We start from the raw sequence: 14,292 nt of genomic DNA, 5'->3' as shown, positions 1-14,292 counted from the left end.
TTAGCATATAAGCTTTGTCTTATGCTCTCTTTTCTGGTAAATCCAGGCTAAGACACAGGTTGTGGCTTAGCCAAGATTATAGATGAAACCAGAAGAGCACAAGCGAATAGGAGTAAAGGATGTATTATAACCAACTGCGGAACCTAAGTGTACAAAACCATGACAATGCTCAAGGAAAGGTGGCAGGATCAATGAACTGAAAGTCATGATATGATGGAGGTGAAGTCTCTAAGAGATGGGATGTTGGAAGATATGAGCTAAAAAGATCAAGAAGGAACAGTCAGACTGCTAAGTTTGATACTAAAATGACAGAGGAGTTTCAGATGATGATAATCCAAGGGAATGGAAAGAGAGGGAAGGTCAGAGAACAGGAGACCCGAAGAGGGGTCAAGGAACTAAGCAGCTGAGGTGCTTCAGGACCAGGGTAAGTGTAGTGTAACCACTGCCCAGCCACTCGCAGCGGCTCTGAGGTCAGGGACACTGAAACCACAGAGGACCACAGACACTGGACTGTGCTCAGTGACAGAAGGGTGGAAGCTACTCCTGTTCTAGGGACAGACTAGTAACGCAGACCCCACCCACTGAGGACAGTTATGAGAAACTGAGCAAAATATTTAAAACATGCGCTTAAAGCAACAAGACAACTGACAAGGTAAGGTCAGAATGCAGGAGAGACAGGCTTAGGGAGGGAAGTCCAGCCACTGAGGTCACTTTTCCCCCAAGGTTGTTTGCCAATTTCACAGGGGACCATTGAGAGACTGGGTAATGCATCTGACAGGCTTATGGAGCTAGGGCAAAGACACCAGACTGCACGCACTGCACCGGGAGAGGAGAGAAAGACAGAGGTGAGTAAACGCCCATTTCCTGGCGGACACTCCAGCAGGCGAGACTCCAGGAGTTAAGGATGAAACTGAGGAAAACAGACCTTCAAAGGGATTGCAGCTTAGCTCTGAATCACTTCAACTGGCTCCTCTGAAACTGGATTAAGGTGATTCCAGGGTGCTCCTGTAAATAAGACATTATCCTGGGCCTCAGATTTCTTTTATAATCAATTTTGCAAATTGCAAGTTTGATATAAAACATGCAATAAAAAAATGACCAGGCATATGAGGAAAAAACACAACATGAACAAAAGACAGAAAATACATAAAATAGAAGCAGATCCACAAGCATTCCACATATTAAGAGTTACCAGATTTTAAAGTAACTATACTTACAATGTTCCAGGAGATAAAAAACAAAATATACTATTTTAGCAGAGAACTAGGAACTATTAAAAAAAAAAAAAAAAGAACCAAATGGAAGGTCTAAAATTAAAAAGACTATACAACTGAAACCAAGAACTCAATGGATGGATTTAAAAGCAGACAGAGAAAGACAAGTTAGACTAAAATATGTCAAATGAAGCCCAAAGATATTAAAATTTGAAGAACATGGACCAGAGGCTAAGAGACAGGGATACAGAACATATATGAAACTGAAATTCCAAAAAGGAAGAGCAGAATGGAAGAGAAGCAGTAACTAAACAATAACTGAGAAGTTTCTAAAATCAATGAAAGACAGCAAGCCACAGAAGCCTAAGAATTCTGAGCAAATTTAAAAAAAAAAAATTCATATCTAGGAACATCATAATAAAATAGCTGAAACAAAGAGAAAAAAACTTAAGTCACCTAAAAAAAAAACACGGCAGGTTACAATTATACTACTTTACTAAAAAAGAAGACAAAACACAGTGAAATACTTCTAAAGTGCTCAAAGAAACCCAGTAAAAAAAACCTTTCATGATAAACCTGAAATAAAAACATTTTCAGATAGATTCATCACTAGCACGCATACCCTAAAAGAAATATCATAGGATATTCTGCAAGCAGAAGAAAAAGAAACCCAGATAGAAAATTACAAGACACAAAGAAACAAAGGGCAACGAAAAGGGTAAACATGTGAATAAATCCAAATGAAATAACTGTGTAAGAAAACTGTTTCTCACAGGAATTCAAACATGTAAGACTTAAAATATAAAACCACCAAGGCAGACAGGGAGCAGAAAGGGATAACTGAAGGGGTCCTTCAAGAGGGTAAAAGCACTTAGTTTACACCAGATTGATAAATCAAGCATGTAAAAACTGTAATCGCTAGGGGAGAAGATTCTGGGAAGATGGTGGAATAAGAAGCACAAGAAATCTGTCTCCCCAACTAGACCACAACTGCACTGGCAGAACCGGGTGATGTAACTACCATGAAACTCTGGGGTCTACTGAAGGCTTGCAACTTCTAGAAAAAGACTTGGAAGGTACACTGTGTTAATTTCAACTTCAGCTTTTATACCTGCATCCCTATGTTCATAGTAGCACTATTTGCAATAGCCAAGACATGGAAACACACGTCCATCAACAAATGAATGGATAAAGATGTAGTATATATATAAATGGAGTATTACTCAGCCATAAAGAAGAATGAAACAACGCCACGTGCAGCAACATGGGTACAACTAGTATCATCTTACCAAGCAAAGTCCGAAGGAGCAAGACGCATACTGCATGATATCACTTACATGCAGAATCTAAAATATGACACAAATGAACGTGTCTACACAACAAAAATAGACTCACAGACATGGAGAACAGACCTGCGGCTGCCAAGGGGGAGAGACGCGGCAGTTGGATGGATAGGGAGTTTGGGGTTAGAAGATGCAAACCATTATATACAGGACAGATGAATAACAAGGTTGTACTGTACAACACAGGGAACTATACTCAATATCCTGTGATAAATCATAAAGGAAAAGAATATAAAAAAAGTATACATAACTGAATTACTCTGCTATACAGCAGAAACACACTTTTTTTTTCCCCATTTATTTTTATTAGTTGGAGGCTAATTACTTTACAATATTGTAGTGGGTTTTGCCATACATTGACATGAATCAGCCACGGATAGAACAGCACTGAAACATGTATATTATCTAGGGTGAAACAGATCACCAGCCCAGGTTGGATGCATGAGACAAGTGCTCAGGGCTGGTGCACTGCGAAGACCCAGAGGGATCGGGTGGAGAGGGAGGTGGGAGTGGGGATAGGGATGGGGAAACAGTCAAACTTTTGAAAGTCAAAGACAAAGAGAGATTCTCAAGAGAGAGAAATGACGCATCACATCCCAAGGATTCTCAGTAAGATCACAGGCAGATTTCTCATCAGAGACTCTGGAGGCCAGAAGACAGCAGGTCAGTATACTCAGAGTGCTAAAAGGAAAGACCCATCAACCAAACACCTTGTATCTGGCAACATGGTTCTTTAAATATCATTAAAAAAGAAGGAGATTCTGACATATATGACAACATGAATGAATCTTGAGGACATTATGCCAAATGAAGAAACCAGTCTCTCTCGCACACACACAAAACAACCAAAAACGGTATGATTCCATTTATATGAGGTCCCTAGGGTAGTCAAATTTCAGAGAGACAGAAAGTAGAGTGGTGGTTGCTAAGGGTTGCGGGGAGGAGGGAATGGAGTGTATTGAATGGGTTGAGTCTCAGTTTTACAAGATGAAAAGCATTCTGGAGATTGATGGTGGTGATGGTTGCACAACATCATGAATGTATTGAATATCCTGAACTGTGCACTTAAAAATGATTAAAGATGGTAAATTTTCTATTACGTTTATTTTACCACAATAAAAATATTTGGAATCCAAAATTAAACCTCTCGGGTAACCATTAAGAGAATAGTATTCTGAGAAAGAGCATGTAACTACCAAGCTAGGCAGAGAGTAGAATAATAATAAACACAAAATGCAAAAGAAGATCAAAGGAACAAGAAAGAGAACAAGTGGATCAAATAAACAGAAAGCTTTGAATCAGTAGATTTAACTACAGATATATGAGCAAATCGGAGAAGGCAATGGCACCCCACTCCAGTGCTCTTGCCTGGAAAATCCCATGGACGGAGGAGCCTGGTGGGCTGCAGTCCATGGGGTCGCTAAGAGTCGGACACGACTGAGCGGCTTCACTTTCACTTTTCACTTTCATGCATTGGAGAAGGAAATGGCAACCCACTCCAGTGTTCTTGCCTGAGAATCCCAGGGACGGGGGAGCCTGGTGCCATCTATGGGCCTGCACAGAGTCGGGCACAACTGAAGCGACCTAGCAGCAGCAGCAGCAGCATATGAGCAAATACTTAAAAGAAACTGTGAACAGTACTCAATGTCCAAGGTAAAAGCAAAGATTTGCTTTTAAGATTCGGATAAAAATGTGTGTAGACATACCTAAAACATAAGAAGAAAGAAAGACTGACAGCACAAAGATGAAAAAAGTCACTATGCAAACACTAACGAAAAGAAACTGGCATAATTATACTGATGAGGCAAGACGCATTAGGAGAGGGAAGGAGTGAAGCATGACGAGAGGAAGGAGAGACACTCCGTCCTTTGGGGTTGGGTCCTCCACAGCAGTCTTGGGAGAGGCAGCAAAAAGCAGTAGTGAGTGGTATAATCTTTGACATCACATTCACTGTGGTGTTTTATGGAAGAAAAAAAAATGGTACAGAAGTGGTAACACAGAACAAGGAAGACATCCCACCTCCAGGTGCAGCGACAGGAGGAATGGAGGGGGAAGCAAGGTCCACGTGAGAGGGCTGCAGGGGGAACGGCGTCACCAGGAAACCAAGCTGCAGTGAGAACAAGGTGAGGGGCGTCACAAAAGAGCTGAGGGTCGGGGGTTCTGCTGCTGCTCCCTGAGTTTAAGGCTGGATATAGAAGTGTCCAGAGAAGGTCGGGGGTGCGAGATGCGATCAAAAAGAACACACAGTCTTAGAGAGCCCGCAGAACGGCAGAATGCCCTAGGAACCCTGGCCTTCCTGGTGACTGATTACTAAGGGAAAAAGCACATAATAAGATCAATACCAATGGCAGAGCGTGACAGAGACGCTAGGAGCACCGAGGGAGGGGATGGTGGGGTGAGGATCCGCCAGGAACACCTGAAGTTCTGGGGCTTCCTCTGAACTTCTGTTGAAGCCTTGAGGTTGTCAGGGTAGCCATCTCACTCTGAGCACAGGAACGCTTTCTCGATCTCCTGAAAAGGGCTGGGACTCTGACCTGGGATTTTAAAGGGCCAATAAATCTCTGGCAGCTACTATCTCTGAGGGTTAGTCTCAGAGGAAGAAGCAGATCTGGTTACACAGCCCTCCCCCAAATCTACCTGGGGAGTTCCTAACTGCCCAAGACCCAGAAGACTTTACACTGTCTTTAACAGGGTTGTTAAACACAATTATCCTCACAAAAGAAAATGTTACTTTTCTATCAAAGGAATGAGGGTAAGGACAGTTCACCCCTTCTGCGCCTTTGTACTGCATTCATTTTTTTTAATTCAAAAGATTTGTATTCTATGCCAACTAGGTGCTCAACAATGTTCTAGACTCTGGGGATACAGCAGTAAACAAAGACCTGTGTCTTTATGGAGTTTAAATTTTACAACAGATATTAAACAAATGTATACATTTATGTTAGTAAGTGTGATGAAAATAACAAACAGTATACCAGGATAAGAGTTTCCCAGGTGGCTCAGCGGTAAAGAACCACCTGCCAATGCAAGATACTAGGGTTCAATTCCTGGGTCAGGAAGATCCCCTGGAGAAGGAAATGGCAACACATCCCAGTAGTCTTGCCTGGAAAATCCCATGGACAGAGGAGCCTGGTGGGCTACATACAGTCCACAGGGTCGCAAAAGAATCGGACACGACTGAGCACGCACACACACGTTACAGAAAGGACAAAGGAATATGTTTTTAAAAAAGCACAGGGATGCAATGAGAAAACCTGGAATGAGGAAAACTCAGCCAGACAATCTAGTGGTTTTCTATAATTAAATTATGAGAGAAATCAAAAAGAAAAGGGGAATCTAGATATTAAAATTCATGTGTGTGCTTTTGGCCAACATGGGAGTAGCAGAGACCAGAATTACCCCCTCTCCTTGAAAAATCCAAACAAACATGAAACAATGGTCTTCCAGACAGTGCACATCAGTGATACCTCAAAGATGGGAAACAAAAAAGGTGAGCCCTACTGCTGTCCCAGCTTCCTGTTCTGAGAGCTTCCGTGCCATGGAGCCAGGAGAGTGAAGTAAACTGTTTCAGGTAGCTACAGAGATGGCAAATACACTTATTTTTAAATGTTCAATATCATCTGTCAGTAGGCAAATGTAAGCTAAAACCACAATACGATACCACTACTTACACATTAGAATGTCTAAAATTAAAATGACTGACCATCCCACATGTTAGAAAGGTTGTGCAACAACTGGAACTCTCATACACTGCTGGTAAGAATGCAAACTTGTATTGGATAAACCCACTTTGGGGAAGTTTGCAGTTTCTTAAAAACTTAGGTATACAACTACTATATGATTTCATTCCTGAACATTTACCACAAGAAAAGGAAATACATGTTCACACACAGACTTGTACACAAGTATTATTCATGCGTGCTCAGTCGTGTCCGACTCTTTGTGACCCCATGAATTGTAGCCCGCCAGGCTCCTCTGTCCATGGGATCTTCCAGGCAAGAATACTGGAGTGGGTTGCCATTCCTACTCCAGGGGATCTTCCCGAACCATGTATCAAACCTACATCTCCTACACTGGCAGGCAGATTCTTTACCACTGCACCATCTGGAAAGCCAAGGTCATCACCACCTACCTATAATTTCTTTTAATAAAATACATATAAGGGGGAAGATATATTGTTAAGTATTACTCTATCATTCTGGAATTTCTAAATGACACATACTATTCAAACTAATATTTGTCACAGCCAAAAGATGGAAATAACTCAAATGTCCATCAAGAGGTGAGTGAATAAAAAAATTCTGGTGTATCCATACAAGGTAATACGACTGACCAATAAAAATTAATCAAATGATACATGCAACAAGGTAGATGAGTCTCAAAATAATTATGTTGGAGGAAGCCAGATGTCAAGATAGTACAGAAGTTAAGCTTCCATTTATATAAAACAGAAGAAAATGCAAACTAACCTACAGTAACAGGAAGCAGATGAGTGACTGCTTGGGGAAGGACGGGCAACCAGCAGGAATCACAAGGAGGAATGAGGAAACCTGGGTGTGGGGTGATGAACATATTCAGTCTCTTGATTGTGGTAATAATTTCACAGGTGTGTACCTATGTCAAAACTAATCAAACTGTACACTTCAAAAATGACAGTTTACTGAGTGTCAATTATACCTCAATAAAGCTATTTTTTTTAATGCAACATGTGCATCATGTTTGAATGCTGGTCTAAACAACTGTTTAAAAAGAGCTGACTGGAGATTTAATCACACGAAGGAACAAACATTATTTTTACTTAATTGCGCTATCTGTGGTTATATACTTGCTGATGCTGTTGTTGTTGTCTTTTACATTTAAAGACAATTATTTTAGAGCAGTTCCAGGTTGACAGCAAGACTGAGAGAAGGACACAGAGATTTCCCACGTACTCTCTGCCCCCGTCCATGACAGCTCCTCCCACTATCCACCCCACCGGAGCGGGACATCTGTCACAACTGACAGACCTGTCCTGACACATCATAATCACACAAAGCCCAGCACATACCAGGGCTCACTTCTCGGCCGGACACTCTTGAGTCTGCACAAACGTGTAACAGCAGGTACCCATTACTATGCATCAGACAGACAGTGGTTTTTCTCTGCCCTAAGAATCTGCTCTGCCTCATCATTCCTCCTCCTACTCTAACCTCCGGCAGCCACTCATCATTTTACTGTCACAGGATATCACAGAGCTGACAGAATACAGTATGAAGCTAGGCTGTCTGTATTTTAGAGACAGCATACTTACAGATGGATAGCAGGTAGGTCAAGATAGGCCTTATTGAGAAGGTAATATTTAAGCAAAGATTCGAAAGACACAAAGAAGATAAAAGTTACAGTAGTAACACAAGAACCAGACTAAATAGGTCTCCTAAGGCCACTGTGAGGTTCTGGGCAGTAGAGAAACATGCTGACTTACACTTTAGCATGTGGAAGCAGACTTACTGGAAGGCAACCTCAGTAATTCAAGTTACAGATGATGGTGTACAGGAGGACAGCAGCAGTAGAGGCCAAGAGGAGCTATCTCTTCTCCAGGCTGGCAGGGACGGCCTGCAAGCAGGGACCGGAAAATGATACAGGCAGGTCCCACCCTCAATGGGCAAGGAGAAGGCAACAGGAAAGTCAGTAATTACCTAAAGAGACAGAAGTGCTATAACAGACATAAATCCAAGGTTCAACAGGAAGACAGACAAGGTAGACCCAAATTAGAGGAGACATGGGAGGACCGTCCATGAAAATTCCCCATAAATGTTGCCTGACTCATGTGCGGGTATCTCAACCTCAAAATGGCTACATCCTCTATTGCCAGAATGGTACCACCAATCAGCAAGTCACTTTGGCCAAGACCCCAGGAGCTGCCGTCCCCCTGTGCCGCATGTTAAATCCATCGTTCCAGTCTGTCTACCGTAACCGCTTAAGAGCTTGCCAGCACATCCTCGTCTCCCAGCCACCCTCACAGCATCCCCTCACCACTTAACTCCAGGAGGGCCGGGTGTGCAGTCTGTTCACAGTGCCAGCAATGTCTGGCACGTAGTACATGCTCATTTACGAGTTTCTGAATAAGTGGTCTTCCCTACCTTCCATTAATTCATTCCCACAAGCTCTCCTCATCACAATAACCAATGATCTTTCCAAACTGCAATTACATTCACAGCACTCTGTGGCTTCAAGTTCTCTAGTCTTTGAACTTCACTGGTGGTCCAGTGGTTAAGAATCTACCTTCCAAGGCAGGGGAAGTGGGTTCCATCCCTGGCCAGGGAACTAAGACTCCACATGCCTCAGGGCAACTAAGCCCGCCAGCCCAGCACAACTACTAAGTCCCCATATCGCAACTAGACCGGCCTGAGCACCACAATGAAGCCTGCATATGGCAGCTAAGACCCAACACTGCCATAAATAAATAAATAAAACATTTTTTAGAAAAAGAAGTTACGAAATGAATTTTTAAAAACACACATGGTCTTCAACAGTATGTGAACCATGAACTTAAAAAAAAAAGAAAAAAAAAAAACCCACACATGGTCAACACCTGTGACACAGTATTATTTCACAAAAATATTACACTACTGCCTCCATAACACAAACGTTAGGAGGGTTATTTTTAAGAGAAATAAGTCTTAAATGGTTATTAAAACTCATTTAATTTTGCACAGCAAAGGGAACCACTGAAAAACACAAAAGGACAACCTATACAATGTGAGAAAATAACTTGCAAATGATGCAACCAACAAGGGGCTAATGTCCAAAATATACAAACAGCTCATAAAACTCAATACCAAAAAGACCCAAAACCCAAACAACCCAATCAAAAAATGGGCAGAAGACCTGAACAGACATTTTTCCAAAGAAGAAATACAGACGGCCAACACACACACGAAAAGAGGCTTAACATCACCAATTATTAAAGAAACGCAAATCAGAACCACAGTGAGGTAACTCCTCACACCAGTCAGAATGACCATCACCAAAAAGTCTACAAATAACAAATGTTGGAGAAGATGAAGAGAAAAGGGAACCCTGGTACATTGCTGTTGAGAATGTAAATTGGTACAGCCACTATGGAGAACAGTAGGGAGGGTCCTTAAAAAACTAAAAATAAAACTATCATGTGATCCAGCAATTCCACTTCTGAGTATATATCCAAAACAAAAACCAAAAACATTAATTCAAAAAGATAAATAGAAAAAAAAAAAATGCACACCAATGTTCACAGAAGCACTATTTTGGTACAACAGCCAACACATGAAAGTAATTCAAGTGCCCATCAACAGACAATATGATTAAGAAGATGTGATACACACACATACACAAGAATATGAGTCATAAAAAAAAGAATGAAATATTGTCATTTGTGGCAATGTGGATAGACCTAGAATAATACTATGCTTAGTGAAATAAATGAGACAAACTGTATTATACTGCTTACACATGGAATCTGAAAAATAAAATAAATGAATGTATATGCAAAACAGAAACAGACTCACAGATACAGAAAACAAACTCACGGTTACCAAAGGGGACAGAGCAGAGGGGGGACAAGTCAGGGTGTGGAATTAACGGACGCAAAATACTACATACAAAACAAAGAGACAACAAGAGCTCACAGCACAGCTCAGGGAGCTATATCCATTATCTTATAACAACTTACAATGGAGTATAATGTGCAAAAACACTGAATCACTATGCTGTACATGCAAAACTAACACAATATTGTAAACCAACTATAAGTAAAATAAAAGAGGTAGTTTCTTGGTAGCCTAGTGATTAGGACTCCAAGGTCTCATTGTCATGGCCCAGGTTCAATCTTTGGCTGGGGAACTAAGATCTTACAAGCCACACGATGCAACCAAAAACAAATAATAAAATAAAATAAAAACATTTAAATGACATTTAAAATAAATTCCAAATCGGGAATGACTACTAATAAGTACAGGGTTTCTTTGGAGGTGATGAAAACAAAAACAGACAGTGGTAATGGTTGCACAACTCTAAATACACTGAAAACTGCCAAACTGTACACTTTAAGAGAGTAAACTTTATGGATGTCAATTATATCTTAGTAAAGCTATTATTTAAAAATTAAATAAGCTCCTCAGCTTAGCACACACAGCCTCAGTGATCTGTCATATGCCTATCTCTACAGTCTCTCCTTCCACCATTTTCCTGATTACCTCCCCCAGCCTCAGTCAGATCAAACTTCCTCAAAAACATCACATCTCTCAGCCCTGGAGAGCTCCCCTTCATCTACCCTTCCAGACCGACCTCACAATCACCTGGGGAAAGCCTTCCCCTCCACACTCATTTCAACCACCACCCCCCTCCCGCCCCTAGAAGACAGGCACACCTATATTACACAGCACTCACCACACCCCAGTCGAGGCATTTTATGACTACTGCATCTAGGAATTATCCTAGTGTCTAACACACAACTTCATTTTCTATAATGTGAAAAAGCAAATTTACTAAACTTTAGCCAAAAAAAAAAAAAGTGTTTTTATTTATTTGGCTAAAGATGGCTGCCAGACAATACAGGACTCAGTAATATTTCTATTGTTTTCTACATGTTCAAATTCTCCATAAGCAAAAAAGCAACTCATCAATGTTTAGGAAAACTATGCAAGTGTAAAATCCTGTAACAGAGAGAAAAATTAGTGTTTTCAGACCACCAGAAGTAAAAGCAGTCCATCATTTTTTCACACGAGCTCCTTAAAATAGTACAAAAGTACAATGGGTAAAAAGCTAGACAATACACATGTCAGAGGGGAATTATGTTCCTGGAAAGCTAAAACTAAAAAACACCTAATTACATCTCATCCTGCTTTTTCCAGAGCATAATTTCAATTTCATACATGTTCTTAAATTGTTTTTTTTTTTTCCTTCACAATTAAACACAGTCCACCAGTGAATGTGTCCAACTGAGGCTAAAGCTGCATGTTTTCAGACTGCCTAATGATCATTAGCCTGTCTCATCTGCACCAAACTTTCTAGAACTTACACTTCAAATCATTGGTATTAACACTTTCACTTTGCTACTGCTACTTGTTCACATAAGACAGAAAGTGTGATTTTAAAACTTTTTTACAGCAATAAAACTCTTACTTTTAAATGATCTAGAAACTTAAAATGCAAAACTAAATAAAAGCTCAGTTATTCCAGTTTAGACCCTGCATTAGCAGGTAAGGGCCTGCATGCCCACCCCCAACCGCCACCAACAACGCTGTACAAAATGGCAATGCCATGGAAACTGACCTGTTGCCACATAAGCAGAACGCCAGCAAGGCCTCAGAATGAGAGTTCATCAGTTATACAAACCCTAATTCAGTTCAGGAGTATCAATGCATGGCATGTGAAAGCGGCAGATGTTCAAAATCTAAAAGACATCAAGCTGAAAATGACTAGGAAACAATAAAAATTCTATAAGAAGGGCTTCAAAAGGAAATACCAATTTTGTTACAAATACTCATTTTATTACATCCCAGCAAGATGGCTCCTCTGTCCATAGGATTTTTCAGTCAACCTGGTGGGCTGCAGTCCATGGGGTCACAAAAGAGTCATACACAACTGAATGACTAAGCACAGCAAAATGGAGATCTTACACAGTCCAAGGAGCTATTTCCTGAATTACACTTTTCAAAGAGAAAAGTATACATTTCTCTGAAAAGAAAAAAATTAGTTCTTAACTAGGGCTAATAACTTTTAAAGCTAATTTTTAATAGTTTTAATTTACACTAATAATTTATTTTATAAATTTTATAAAGAATAGTGAACTAAAAAAAAACTATCCTGCTTTGGAAAATTCTGGGCTAGAATCATCAGATTTCAATGAGTAAGCAGTTAGTCTGAGCACTTTGTCATGGACACTGAAATGAATAGTGGCTTATATAAAAACATGAAATTTTAATATCCTGGTTTCTGAAAGCATTATTATTATATTTACAGAAGGCTTCCATGAACATAAGACTCAAAAGTTTAAAAGCTATAACACACCAAAGCAATCTTCAGAAAAAAACATCAAAACTGAGAGTATCATGGTCCCCGATTTCAAACTATATTACAAAGCTAAAGTCATCAAAATAGTATGCTACTGGTCCCAAAAAAGACACACAGAAAAATGGAACAGAATATAGAGCCCAGAAATAAGCCTACATTTATACAGTCAATTAATCCATGGCAAAGGAGACAAGAATATACAATAGGGAAAAGACAGCCTCTTCAATAAATGGTGCTGGAAAAATTTGGCAGCAACACGCAAAAGAATCAAACTGGACTACTTTCTTACACCATATACAAAACTAAACTCAAAAAGAATTAAAGACTTTAATGTAAGACCTGAAACCATACAACTCCTATAAGAAAACACAGGCAATCCATTCTGGTGACTAGAAGAGATGGGGTGGGAGTGGCTGTGAAATAGACGACAGGCATAAGGAGATACAAATCTCCAGTTTGTAAAAACAAACCTCCAGTCATGGGGATGTAATATACAGCATGGTAAGGTGTATTGGTCAATAATATTGTGACAACCCTGTATGGGGACAGATGGTTACCAGACTTATACTGGTGATCATTTCATAATAAGTGGAAAAGTCAAATCATTATGCAATATACCTGAAACTAACATAACATTGTACATTAACTATATAGCAATTAAAAAAAAAAAGCCCTAACAGCTTTAAGAAGAAATGAAATAGATTAACAGATAACATATAAATGTGTACTAATATTTTCTTTAAAAAAGGAAATATAACCAATTCCTCTACTTTTCTTTAAAAAAAAACCTAGACTTCTGTTTTCAGCTAAGGTGGGGTAAACCAGATTTATCCTATCATTATAAACAACTAAGGGCTTCCCTGATAGCTCAGTTGGTAAAGAATCTGCCTGTAATGCTGGAGACCCTGGTTCAATTCCTGGGTCGGGAAGATCCCCTGGAGAAGGGAAAGGCTACCCACTCCAGTATTCTGGCCTGGAGAATTCTATGGACCATACAATCCATGGGGTCGCAAAGAGTCAAACACGACTAAGCGACTTTCATTTTCACTTCACTTTCACTATAAACTAGCAACTAAAGATCAATCAAATCTACAAAGCGATAGTCCTCAAGACAGTGGACATCAAGCAGCAGAGTACAGTGAGCCCTGAGAGACAGGAAACAGACAGAGTAAACTCTACAACTGCCCCAGTTCACCGCCTGGAGAGAGCTCCCAACCGGCAGCACAGGGAGGGAGAACCCAAGGAAGCCAAGCAGTTTCCCCAAGTTTAGGAAGCAAGCTGAGGCCAAGGAAGCCAGGGCAGCTTGAATTTGTAGGGCAGGATACCAGAAGAAGAGTGCCACACAGAACTCCAGAGATCTTCTTGAGGACTCAGCACAGTACTGATCAGCGCATGTCTGTAAAGAATATACTTGAGGTTTCTGATTGGCTAGAGCACTCAGAATGGATAATAATTAGCCCTGTACTACGTGGCTCTGATACCACCTAACAAAGCAAGATATGCAATGAACAAACCATTTCTGAGGAACTTAATTAACCATGTTCTAGAACAAAGCTCAAGAATATTTATAAAGATATCCTGCATCCATCAAAATAAAATTCATAATATCTGGCATCTAAACAAAAATTACCAAACAAGCAAAGAAACAGGAAAAGACAACTCATAATGAGGGAAAAAATATCAATCAACTGACTGATACCAAC

The 14,292-nt window shown here is 40.2% G+C and overlaps 1 protein-coding gene and 1 long non-coding RNA gene across 2 annotated transcripts in view; both read right to left on the bottom strand.

Moving 5' to 3' along the window:
- RCOR1 (REST corepressor 1) overlaps positions 1–14,292 on the bottom strand; it is a 118,732-nt gene that overhangs the window by 90,667 nt on the left and 13,773 nt on the right. The gene's annotated exons all lie outside the window — the stretch shown is intronic.
- LOC122706249 lies at positions 5,088–9,612 on the bottom strand. Its single transcript, XR_006344352.1, has 2 exons — positions 6,686–9,612; positions 5,088–5,574 (listed from the first exon to the last, which is right to left on the bottom strand). It is a non-coding gene; the product is annotated as an uncharacterized LOC122706249 (long non-coding RNA).

This window comes from Cervus elaphus, chromosome 13 (assembly GCF_910594005.1).
Source record: "Cervus elaphus chromosome 13, mCerEla1.1, whole genome shotgun sequence".
NCBI lineage: Eukaryota > Metazoa > Chordata > Mammalia > Artiodactyla > Cervidae > Cervus > Cervus elaphus.
Note: the sequence above shows the minus strand (reverse complement) of the source record. Positions and strands in the feature narration are given on the sequence as shown.